The sequence below is a fragment of the Spermophilus citellus genome (assembly GCF_964194105.1).
Source record: "Spermophilus citellus genome assembly, chromosome: 7".
Classification (NCBI taxonomy): domain Eukaryota; kingdom Metazoa; phylum Chordata; class Mammalia; order Rodentia; family Sciuridae; genus Spermophilus; species Spermophilus citellus.
This window is the reverse complement of record NC_138188.1, coordinates 95,726,049-95,740,036: the sequence shown is the minus strand read 5'-3', so window position 1 is coordinate 95,740,036 and position 13,988 is coordinate 95,726,049.

Genomic DNA, 13,988 nt, shown 5'->3' with positions numbered 1-13,988 from the left:
ACTATTCCATTCACTCAATTTTCAGTGGAAAGAATTCAGTGTAGAATTCAATGTAGATGTAGAATTGGGGTAGGCAGGAGGCTGAGGCAGAAGGAACGCAAGTTCAAAGCCAGCCTCAGCAATTTAGCAACTCAGTGAGACCCTGTCTCTTCAAAGAATAAAATAATCATAGTATTTATCATAAGGATTTGGGGGAATATTATGCAACCACGGTTTTTCCCTCTGATTTTTGGTGAACATTATTGTCTGTATGTTCTGTTTTGGAGTAGAGAGATCAGACCCTATGGGTATAAAGTAACAGTAGTCAATAAAGTGAGAAACTAGGAAAATACTGATGAAAAAAATGATAAGAAATTACTTCTGTTATGTCAACATTATAATGGCAAAAACATGAAGGTATGTCCCAGCCAAATAAAACTTCTTGAAGATTATAAATGTAGCAGATTTCTTCCAGTGGCTGTTACTTTGTACAAGCTAATCCCATGTCTTCTCAAAACTGTGTTTCTCTTCTCAAGAACCATCTCCTTTCTGCCCAAAGGTCCCTTGACCTTCTCACATGGAGATAGCTGTTTTACAGCTATGCTCCCTGAAAATATTTTTTCAATTGCATATGCCACTTGTTATTTTAATTATTTCTTTGCATGTATCCTTCATCTCCTTGGAGGCAGGGACCATATGCTATTCATCTCTATGTTAACAGTGTCCCTTTAGCACAGAGCTTAATGCGTAACATTCCTTAGTAAAAGCCTAGTGAATTGAACATAGCCAGATCATTGTCCCTACAGTGAGAAATGCACAGTTGGGTGATTTCATTCTATCATTTGCATAATTTTCAACTATTAAACAATTTTAAACCTTTAAGGAATTATAAGAAAAAACTATGAGATGTGAACAATTTGATATTCCAGGAGTTAAAAGATATTAATTTTTGGTACCTGAGTGCTCATTGCAACATTGATATGTATCTTTTATTTTGTTACCATGCCCAGAGTCCAGATGGACTTTTATTAATTCATCAAACAATGCAACACATTTGACTTCTATTTAAATCAGTGCAATTAGTATACCATTAAAATAAAACAGATAAAATTTCTAAATGGACTTGGATATTTATTTATGACTTTTCAAATGCTTAAAAAATTAATTGAAATGAAGAGCAATGTACCTCCCTATGGTCTGATACATAAAGTTTTGGTAGCAGCAGCTGATGTGACAGACTTTACCTAGTCTTCCAGAACATTTACTTGATCCAGATAAGGTTTTATTTACATATTTTACACAAAATAAAATACATTTAAATATTTTTTCCTATTTTAATTATTAAACATATTATTTTACAAATTAGTGGATTTCACTGTGACATTTAATACATGCTTATATTGTGCATTGAGCATTTTTCAAATACATTTTTTTAAATTGATAGTTTAAAATCTTGCTTGTTCATAATATATATGATAATGCAATGAATTTTAGTTAGTCTCAAACTGTTGATGCAGTCCAGGGGGATATTTGAGAAAGCACTTTTCTACAAATTAGCGGTAAGAATGAGATAAGATCAATAGTGAGCATTTATTAAGAATTTTCACATCCAGCACTATACTAGGTGTTTGGCATTTAATCCTCAGCCTTCTATGTGGACACCATTGCTAGCCTCACTTTGCACGACTAGTAGTTATGGAATGATCTGCATCAAGATCCTGTTTCTCTTAAAAACTGTTCAAACTACCTGGAGAATGGAAAGATTACTCATGAGAATTGTGATTAAATTTTGCTGAGTAAATTAGGTTTTTCTGGCACCTTGCATACAGTAATCATGATTAATTAAGTACCAGTATTCCTATTGAATCCTAAGGGGGTTCATGTCCACAAAGGCCATGTGGTCATTCATGTTATGGCCACAAGGGGGAGGTGTCTAATGGCAGAGGAATCTGCACTTGTTTTTTTTTTCCCATCTGTTTGAAATGTGACTTGATTTCCAATGCTGCCTTGCCTGGGGTCTATTCTTGCTAACAACTTTTTCAGTGATTTTCAAAGTTCTTTCTACATTTCTATGTTCTTGATTCCTAATTACATCCCTGGTTGCCCATTCCATGAAAATGACAGTTTAAGAAAGGCCATTTCCAGGGTGGATACTAAAAAACACCATAATCACCATACACAGTACAACTCAGTTACTCCTAAATGAGATTATTTCTTTTTTTAGTGGCTCTTTCCTACTGTCTGCTGGCAAGTTCTATAGAACTAGAAGATGGATAGATCAAGAGTTTAGCTCACTGCAAAAGGGAATTTGATCATCAACATAAAATTGAATAAAGAACAGCCTGGAACCAAGTGGCTGAATATATAGTCTTCTTCTACTTAAGATAATTATGCTAAATGCACTCATTTAATTTAATAACTATATTACTATAACTTTGGATTAAAGCATATAAAGTAATAAAATTTTGGAGAAAGTATTACATAAAAACAGGAAATAATTCATCATTTAATAAACTTCCAGTGAGGAGCCTAACAATTCATCTTAGGCAGCTATAGAAACTCACAGATTTAATGTAATATCATTTTTCCCCACTGAAGTAGCTACATAGATTACTCCATATGAGTCTATTGAGGTTTTGTCTCTCCAGGCATTGTTTATAAACTAGGTGGGGGAAGCAAGTAAGAAATAATAATTGTGTAAACCTAGAGTTCTGTGTGTGTGTGTATTTGACATTTTATTTTAGAGTTGTACTATCCATAGTAGTACTTGAATAGTGTCCTACACCCTGAAATAGAAACATAATAAAATTTTGAAGAAAGTATTGATTACAGAAAAATAGGAAGTCTATTCATCATTGTATAAACTTCATCCATTTAATAGATATTTATTAAAAGACTAATAGATGCTAGTCACTATTCCAGGCACTTGGACTACATTAGTAAACATAATAGCCTTTGTTCCTTTTTAGTATGAATCATGCAGTATAGTGGGAAAAGGGAAGCAATAAACAGAAAATCGAATGCATACATAGCTTATGTGGTATACTAATAGATAAATATTATTGCAAATATATCAGTTTAAAGAGATTTTGGAATGCTAGGAGGGGTTGCAATGAGGCCAGAGTAGGCTTTGCTGAGAAGACGAAATGTGAAGGAGCAGAGACTATCTGTCTTGGAGATACCTGAAGTGGATGGACAGGAATAGCAAGCAGGAGCAGCCTGTGAAAAGGCCACCTTAGACATAAGGACTAAGTATGGCAGGAGCTGACTTAAGTTTTTTGGAGATTCACTTTGATTTTTATGTTGCTAATAGAATGTACGTTGGGATGGAGGGAAGTTCTAGTCCTTCCTAAAAGAGAGAAAATAATAGCGACTGTAAGGGTGATAGCAGTAGATTCTGGATTTATTTTGAAAGTAGAACAAGCTGGATCTCCTGAGAGGTTGAATGCAAGGGATAAAAAAAGATAGGAATCAGAGAGCCTCCAAGGTCTTTGCCCTGTATAGCTGGAAGAATGAAGCTACAGGGAAGACTGGAGGTGACATCAGAGTGGTGGGAGGGAGATGAGAAGTTCACCCATGGCTATGATGAGTGTAAGAGAATCACTAGACAACTGAGTGGTAGTTTGTTATAACCGCCTCTTCTAACAAAGAATACTAACCCCTGGCCCAACTGGTACCCTCCCTGCACATCAAGGATAGGATGCATCTCTGACCCAAAAGACCTTTGTTCCTGCTAGCCTGATGTAGCTCAGACTTTCCTTAACACACAGGTTCAGATAACTCATACTATCTGGCAGAAATTTAAATCTAAGAATAATGCTATTGGCTTTCTTGCTAGGTTATGTCTCAGGAGTGACCACCTATCTCCTAGTTAACTCTTTATTATGGTCAAAGATTCCTTTTACATGATATTTAATCAATATTTAAATGGGAATAGATATCACACACACAAAAAAAGTTATTTCCACTGATAATTTAGTATTTTCCTTGGGAATAGCTATGATTTTGTGCATGTTCCTATGATGGGAAAAACCCACATATGTGCTAGAAATTGGTCTCATGTTTTTCTGATGGTGAACTTTTCTCAAGCTGCTTTTTAGCTGTCAATTTACTCTCTATTAAGGAAGTTCTGATGTGAGGGAAGACTATCTTTCTGATTTCCTAATGAGAAAACATTTTCTTAGCATGAAGAGAACAAAGATCTGATTTTTTTTAACCACTAAATCTCTTCATCTTACATTTTTTCCCCCTCATTCCTCCCAGAGAGCTAACATATTCTCTTTACCATCTATTAGATTTAGCAAAGGGTCGGTGAGAGTTCACAGGAAATTACTTCCCTGGCACCTAGACACCCGAAAGTAGGGTATTTAATAGGAAATAATTGAAATAAAGTCTAAAGGGCATGTAATAAAAATACCCCACTTCCTCATTTCAAAAGGAGTTTATTAAGTGTGTCCAGACTTTTGTTCTGTTAAAGAAAATTGCTTTACATTTCTTTGAGTGAGGAAATAACCCACTTGGTAATAAGTGACAAGAAATGTATGTGCAATTCATGCTGCTCAGTAGATTGCCTTTGTTTGTCTTGCTTGTGGCACATAAACACAGATGTCAGGAGAGAATCCCTGTGTCCATTAATCTGAGCTTGGAACACTGCTGACACAGCAGCTAATATAGCAGTATTATCTGTCTACACTCTTGTTCCTTCCTGGTTTATAGTGTAAGGATTTTTTTTTTATCTGAATATAAATCAATAGAAAGGGAACATTGGAGCTGTTTAGAATTCTAACCACTTGTGTTAAGACATAAACCCTTTTGATTTTTTAATATTTCCACTAATTCACTCATTTAGTAAGATCACAGCTCTCTTCCTTTGCAAATTTGTGAACCAAAAATGAGGAGCAATCCACCTAAAAAAAAAAATTCCAAAGAGTCATTCATTAAAAAAAAAAAAAAAAAAAAAAAAAACCACAAACAAACAAAATAACTAGGGCTGGGATGTGGCTCAATGGTAGAGCCTCTGCCTAGGATGGGTGAAGCCCTAAGTTCTATCCCCAGCACAACCTCTACACATGAAGTAACCATTTTATAATACCAAATGTTTATGGAATTTTTGGGGGGTTTACCAGAGATTGAACTCAGGGCACTCCACCACCTAGCCACATCTCCAGCCTTATTTTGTATTTTATTTACAGACAGGGTCTCACTGACTTGCTTAGAGCCTCACTTTTGCTGAGACTGGCTTTGAACTCCCAATCCTTGTGCCTCAGCCTCCCAAGCTGCTGGGATTACAGGGCTGCGCCACTGAGCCCAGGACGTTTACAGAAATTTTTAATGGTAAAGTAGCCCTTGAGTGGAATTGGCACATTAAATCATATAAGAAATTGCATATTTCTCCAAGCTACAGCCATGTAGAATTGTACCATTTTCCACTGAAGGTTCCATGTGCTTTTAGGATGGAAAAGCTCCACCCTTCTACTTGGAGAGGTACGAGGGGAGTTTGTGTTTCTGTCTTCAGTGTTCAACATGCTTATTGAGAAGGTAAAATAGTAAAGTAATAAGGATGAATAAGAATTCTTTGGATCAATAGAGAAGTGCAACATAAAAGATTCCTGTTGCTTGAGGTGCTTCAATTTGATAGCTTGTTTTCTATGCACACTATAGAGAAGATGACTAAAAATAGGTCTAAACATAAAAATATAAATTTACTTCTATCAAATTTGAATTGTAAGACCACATATTTCTTTATAACCATGTTATAATGGTGAGTGTAGAGCATGTATTTATTCAAATATTCTCTTTTTATATAACTTCTATGTGTCTATGTGCTGTTTTGACTTTTTCTTCTTGATCTTTTTTAATAATTATTTTCATACCATGTAGCATATTTCCCTAGATAACCTCTATAGGGAAGACAGCTTATTTTCAGAGGGTGGCTTTCTGAAAGCTACACAGTTATTTAGGGACTGTTTAGTGGAGAAGATGAATGGATGATCAAGTAGTTAATATAGATTTGGTCAAAATTATATAGTGAACCTCTGATGAGCAGAATCAGAATCATCCATAGGACATTTTAAGACCCAGGTTGCTGGGTCTAACCTTCAGATTTTCTGATTCAAGGGTCAAATTTGTTATAATGCTGACAAATTCTGTTTATTAATGTTTATGTACAAATTAATAAAATTCTGAACATTGCTTCTCTAGCATGTTTTCCACTGATGTTCATGCTACTGGTCTAAGAAGCCCACTAGAATATATGTCACCTTAAAGTAATTATACTGATCTTGTGATTTTTTTTAAACTTCTTTTGAAAGCAGCTCCAAAGAGTTCTCAAAAGGCAGTATGGATAGAAGAAGTGTTAAAATTCCCCAAATAATTGCTTTTCATACAAAGGAATTCTAAAAATTACTTTGCCTTTGTTTGTAAACAAAATGCCTCAGAACTTCATGTCTACTTTGGGATCCTGACCTGACCTAGCCTACAAACAACCTAGGGTAAGGCATGGAAACACATCCCACAGTGTCACAGAAAACCAGCCACCTCTTGTTTGTGTGCCACAAGAATGGGAAAAGAAGATTTTGTATTCCACTTCCCAACATCCGGAAATCATGTAAAAAGAGAGAAGTGATGGGAGGGAAGGGGAAGGGAGGGGGGGATAGGAAAGGCAACAGAATATCACAGACACTAGTATTGCTGTATGTATAAACGTGGCTGTATAACCGATGTGATCCTGCAATCTGTACACGTGGAAAAACAAGAATTCATACCCCATTTGAATCAAATGTATGATATGTCAAGATCATTGTATTGTCTTGAGCAACTAATAAAAAAAAAACTTAATAAGAACCTTTTCTTTCCCATTAAGCAATTAAGCTTTGATTTAATTTAAAATAAAACAAAATTCAACTTGGGAGAATTATTAATTGGAAAATACAGTAAATTGGTAGCTTAACTTCACTATGTGAAGTTCTTCAAATGATCTCTCATTGACTCATTGTGTGGTATCTCTGTGGGACACTAAGTTCCATGAAGGTGTAAATAAGCTCTGTCATGGTAATTGTGGTATATTTAGTGCTTCAAATACAATACTGATTCCTTAACCCCCAGAACTTCAGATGTGACTTATTGGGCAATAGAGATCTTTAAAGAAGTGATTAAGTTAAAATGAGACCATTGGGATGGGTCCACATACAAATAAGTAGAATCCTATCAGAAGAATTTGTACATAAATATTAATAAAGAGAAGACTATGTGAAGACATAGGAAGAAAATGGGAAAATGGTCAAACACAAGACAAAGGGAGAGGTCTCAGAAGAAATCCATTCTGCTGACTTCAATCTTAAACTTAGCTTCTGGAATGATTAAAAAAAAATGAGTTTCTGTTATTTAAGCCATCTGGTCTGTGATACTTTGTAATAGCTGTCAAATTTGTTATAATGCTGACAAATTCTGTGATCTGAGCATTAAATACAAATTAGCTCATGTGTAAAATAGGGGTACTCATAATACTAACTTCACAGGGATGTTTTAAGGATTCAAAAAGATAAACAATTGGGTGAAGCTGTGGCTCAGTGGTAGAACACTTGCCTGGCATGTGTGAGGCCCTGAGCTTGATCCTCAGCACCACATACATGTTAATTAATTAATTAATCAATTTATTTATTTATTTATTTATTTATTTATTTGTTTTAAGAAAAGATAACCAACCTAAGCCTTGTAGCACGGAGTAAATGTTTCATATGTACCATCTATTAGTGTACTATTTTTGCATTGGCTATGCGTCATGATACACAAATGAGGACATTAACTTTTCAGGGTGTCTTAACTTTCCTAAAAGTAACTGTTTTATCCATAAGATCATCAGCTGCTTCTTTCCTTTATTGTCAAGTATATGAGAAAGGCCTATTTAGGAACCAATAGATTATCCATTCACCAGAAGACCCACACAATCACAGTATACTTCTTAAGCATCTGGTTTTTTGAGTCAACTTTGTAGAATGACAGCTTATACTTAGTTCACATTCCTGCAATCCAGCTCACTGATTTAAAATTGATTCCATCCATCCTTGTGCACTCATGAATGATGAATTGGAATTTAGTTCAAGTTTATGGCAATGCCTTCTTAATATATAAATATGAAGTACTATTGCAATAAGGGCTAGACAGAATGTTTCCAAAAAGCAGATCTGCCCTGCGTAGCTAAAAAATCATGAACAAGTAAGGCTACTTACTAGACTTCACTTGAACTCTAAAATGCATTATTAAATGCTATCGTGGGTTGTATAGAGACATCAGTAGGTTCAAAATGTTGAATGAATTTAGACAAAGGTGATTACTAATAGGCTGACAGAAGAGGCCTGAAGTAGTTGAGCTTCTGTTCTACTTTCCTTCTGCCAGATTGCTTCCTATCTAAGAACTTATAGGTGGCTTCTGTACTTTTGCGTAATGCATGATAATCATTCGTTTTATTCATGTCATATATCTTATCATAAGCTAAAACAAGCCATGCTTACCCTACAAATCTCATTGTCTCACCCCTATACATCCAGTCTAAGTCTCAGGACAGTGAAGTTATATCACCTCTACCTCTGGATTCCCATAAGGTCAGCAACAATGATCTCTGTCCCTGAGGACCCTGCATCTTTTGGCATCGGGTAGAGCCCCTGGCTTCTGAATCCCATTTTTTTCCCATCTTTTCTCTCATCTTTGGGCTGCATACGAAGACTCAGATCTTTTGGAATGGAATGAAACATTTTGGTTTAGGACTTAAAATCTTGGCAAGACACTTGAGAAATGTAATGTTTCTTAGTTTTCAGAGAACTTATTTGATTTTGGCTCCTGATTTAAAAAAAAAAATGCCTTTTCTGTTCACCTATTATTTTTGGTTGTCTCATTTCTCCCAGCCAAAGAAAACAGTGTGCTCCAGAGATCAGGGTCCTAGTCAAATGAGATACTGGGTCTGTGTGATGAGGGGGACAGGACATCAGAAGAGCACTGGATCCCTAGGGACAGACACTCTATGGATATAATAAATACTCCAAGAGAGAAAGACAGGAAACAAATCTACCCCAATTTACCCCAGATATTGGAGCTCAACTCTTGCTATAATACTCTATTGCTTCTAGTCTTCAACACACTGCAAATTCCAACCAACAACAGGGCCACCCCTCTTTTTATCTCCAGGCACCAATTCTCTCCTCCCCACCTCTCTCTCTCTCTCTCTCTCTCTCTCTCTCTCTCTCACACACACACACACACACACACACACACACACACACAGGTCATGCTTACTGGCCATGTTACCGAATATATGGAAACATAAGAAAATTATAAAATAAAAGTTATAAGTGACAAGTTTTTCTTTACACAATGGGGAATGGTTGAAGAAGAATTTTAAGGCTATAGAAATGAAACTATAAACCTTAGCTTCACTAAGTTTCTGCATATTCCCAAACTTTTTCCTCTTCTTTCTAAATTTCTTATGTTTTTCTCCCTGACAACTTTGAGTTCTCTCTGTAAAAAGTTTAAGATTCCCATTTTTATTTTCTTGCTTCCCTCCATCATAGATAAGCTTTAAAGTTGCCTGTAAATATCCCCCTCTCAGGCCCCCTACCTGATGCAATCAGTAGGGTCCTTTGTGAACCATATGCTGTAATGTGCTAAAACAACTCAGATTCAAGAGTCAGGAGAATAACATTTGTTGCTTTACCAATATACCTTCTAAACATTTAATGTGAACAGATGGACTTTCTGTGTAAGTGGCACACCATGAAGACAAAAGGGGGGAGTTGTAAAGTTTTCTATTATAATATTATGCAGCTTGCAAAAATAGAAAATAAACAAATTCATACTTGATGATGGGCACAATCAAATATTAAACTTGAATGCAAATTTTTTTATAAGTGGAAGGAACGTGCATATCTAATCTTGCATACCTAATATCTAATTATCAATGTTTTGCACAACAAGAATAAGTTTTATTTCTTCCTGTCTCATTTTGTTAATTTTTTAGTTTGTGCACACCAGAAATACTCTTGATGCCATGGGTTATTTAATCATCACTCTTCCAAGCAAGGTTTCTGGATCTAAATCTATAGCAGTGAGCCACTCTTCTCCAGGACTTCATTATGTGTCTCAGTGCAAAGTTTCCTTGGCTCCATCTATGCCTTCCCTTGTTCAGAGCATTCCTATGGAACATCATGTACCTTAAGGCTCTTTGAGAAGAAATTCTAGATGACCATGCCTCTGGGGCCTCGATAAAAAGACAGTAGCTCTGCCTGTTTCTTGGAGAGGAAAGCATTGTTTACTTACTAAGAGAAGGGATTTAACACACTGACAATGAGTTCTTCTTTGATCCCTCAGAATAGATGAATATTAAGAGAAGAATTTATATATAAAGGACAAGAAAGAGGGACTGTGGCTGTCAGGTGTCTCTCTAAATGTTATTTTCCCCCTTGTCCTTTAACTGATAAATTCTCCTTCTTCTTTTTAAATGAATATCCTGTCAAGGGGATGAACCATGATCCATCCAAATCATTCATGGTACTCTCATTCTCCTTTATCAAATAATTGGTTAGAGATGTGCTTACAATCCATTTTGTCCAATGACATGTGGAAAGTCTTTAGGGCACCTAAAGAAATGCTTTTTCTCTCTGATAAATAAAATCTGCTGGGATAAAACCAATCTTTCTCTGTCTCTTGTTCAGAAGATATGCTCGAAGCTGCGGTTGCTTTCCTTTTGGAAATATCTCCAACATCCTGAGAATGATGGGCGATAAAATGGAAAGAACATGAGACTCGTGACATCACTGAATGGCTAAACAGCTGAGAATCACCTACAAGTGATGAATTAAGTTGGTCTCATTTATTGCTATGGTTAGGATGTGAGGCATCTCTCAAAAGCTCCTGTGTTTATGACTAGAGTATGAGAACAGTAACTTAATCAGTCCATTGTAGTTTAAATGGACAACCTGGTGGTAAATGTAGGTGGGTGGGGTATGGCTAGGGGAGGTGGGTCACCAGGATAGTGCCCTGGGAGGGTTCATCTTCCCTGCAGGTCCTTTCTCCCTTTCCTTTGCTTCCCAGCTGCCTTGAACGGAACAGCACTCTTCTACTGAGACAGAAAAAAGGCTAGGTAGTCAAGAGTAGGCAAGTGACAGTAAAGGTTGACAAGAGTAAAGCACGAGAACAGCCATTTGTACCTGCCCAAACATGTTACAAAACAGTTTCTGATTCTCAAAGGGTGTAAGTTAGTTGACCATGGACTGAACCTCTAAAACTATGTGTCCAAAATACGCTTTTCCTCCTGTAAGCTGTTTTTGTCTGATATTTTGGTCTCATTGATGACAAGATGATGAACACAAAAATTGGTACCAGAAATAGAGTTGTTGTTTTCACTAATGTGGCCACGTTCATTAAATCTTTGGAACTGGTTTGAAGCAGGAGTTTAAAAAAAAAAATTGGAAAGACAGACTAGAGAAGCCTCAAAATGTTGTAAGGAGAGTTTACTGGGCTATTCGCACATGAACTCAGAAGACCAGAATGTCAATAAGATGGGACTCTAAGGATTGTGCTTATGAGATAACAGAGCGAAATGAGGACGATATTGGAGATTGGACCAGAGGCCATTTGGGTTATCTTCTATCAGAGAACCTGCCTACATTTTGCCCATGTCCTGAGCCTCTGTGTGAGGCCAGATTTAAAGTTGATGACTTAATTAATCTGGTGGAGGAAGTTTCAAGGTAGCACAGCATTCAGGCAATGGCATAGATATAGTTGGCAGATTTTAGCCAGATTTTCTGTGAAAATTGGGAACAAATAGCTGAACACAAATATTTGAAAACTTGCAGTTTTTGCTAGAAAAATACGTATAAGTCTGGGGACAAGTAATTTTTTTTGTGGAAGAAATTACTACTACTAAAGAGAATTTAAGTACTTAGTACATAAGATGCCTGAGAGTATCTCAGGAATTGGCAAGACTACACAGCTTACAGATTCAAGCGTGTAAAAGGGAAAACCTTTGAGAGGATACCATGGAGGCAACCCTGTCACACAGAGGGCCTACGATGATTTTTACCATGCTCACCAACCCAGGCTCTAAGGCCACTTCAGCTAGACTTCAAGGGTCTCGGCTACTGCTCAAGTCAGTAGAAGACCTTGGCATCATCTCTTATCGCTGCTCTACAGGAATGCAAGATGCTGGACTTAGGGGTCATAGAAATTTCCACTGACATTTTAAAGGAAGCCCAGCTGGTAAGCCAGCCAAAGTGCTGCATGGGGATTCTGAGAGGAGAGGGTAAGGTGTGAAGTGTAAAAGTGAAGCCAAAGCTGGAATGGAGACTCCAGGAATTAAGAGACGACAATAATGTGGACCGTCTGCTGAACAAAGAGGCTGGCCATGGGGAGAGCCAGACCAAGAGAGAGGCTGTTCCTGAAAGTGCAGTCCTTGTTGCTGATGCTAATTCAATAGTGAGGACATGGTTTTGAAAAAAAAAAAAAAAGAAGAAGAAGAAGAAGTTTTATTGCTTTGCTAGCAAAGAACAGATAAGGGGACTCATCTCCCAGGGACTATGATTTTGCCTATGCAGAGAAACAGGGGATTTTTTTTTCTCCTGAATTTTCAGGAATTTTTCTTTTATTATTTGTTGGAATTCGTTATACATGACAGCAGAATGCATTTCAATGCATTGTACACAAATGTAGTGCAACTTCTCGTTACTCTGGTTGTACATGATGCAGAGTCACACCATTCATGCAATCATACATATATATGGGGTAATAATGTCTGTCTCATTCCACCATCCTTCCCACCCCCATATCCCCTCCCCTCCTTTCACTTGCTTCTGTGCAATTCAAAGTTCCCTCATTCTTCCCTTGCCCCCCCCCATTATGAATCCACATATTAGAGAACACATTTGACCTTTGGTATTTTGGGATTGGCTTATTTCGCTTAGCACAATATTCTCCAACTCCATCCATTTACCTGCAAATGCCATAATTTCATTCTTCTTTAAAGCTGAGTAAGATTCCATTCTGTATATATACCGCAGTTTCTTTATCCATTCATGAAAAACGGGATTTTTAAAGAGATGATTCAAAGGCTGCATTCTGCTTGTTTTCTGTATTTCATCTGTTAATTTGGGAGATGGTTGTTTCTGAGATCTTCTGGTGTCATATCCAAATCTGAATTAGTTTATTCCTGTGGTGGGTATGTGCTCAAGGACAGATAACTCTGCCTAGGATAGGAAGGAAAGGTAATCCTGTTCTCCCCAAGATTAGGGAAGACAAGAGAATCAGGAGGGGAAGGGAGAGAAAGAGAAAGAAAAAAGTCATTTTAAAAATAAGTTGCAATGGCAGAGAAGCAAGGACTATATTCAAAATATAAAGTGGACCACTGTTACATGACCATGGATTGTGCAACCAGCAAGTCCAAATAGGAGGACTGCATAAGTCCTTTGGAGAGAATATCTTGCCTCCATGTGCCCCAGATGCTTGAGATGGAGTTATGAAATATTTTCTGAGCTGGGTTTAGGTCTTCTTTCTGTTCTTAAGCCTTCTTTAGATCCCTATCTTTGGAATGGAAATGTTTATCTGTTTCATTATATATTGGATGTATGTGATTTGCTTTTTAATATTTTTTTTGCTCTTTTTATTTATACATGACAGTAGAATGCATTTTCATATATCATACATACAAAGAGTATAGCTTGCCATTTTTGTGATTGTCCATGATGTGAAGTTAACACTGATTGTGCATTCATATGTAAACATAAGAAAGTTATGTCTGATTCATTCTACTATCTTTCTTATTCCCATCTTCCCTCTCTTCTTTCCACTTCCTCCTATCCAATCTGGTGAACTTCCACGTCTCCATCTCTCCAATCTACTGTGAGTCAGCATACACATCTCAGAGGGAAAATTTGGTCTTTGATTTTTTGGGATTGTCTTATTTCACATAGGATGATAGTCTCCAGTTTTCATTTATTGGAAAATGGCATAATTTCATTCTGCTT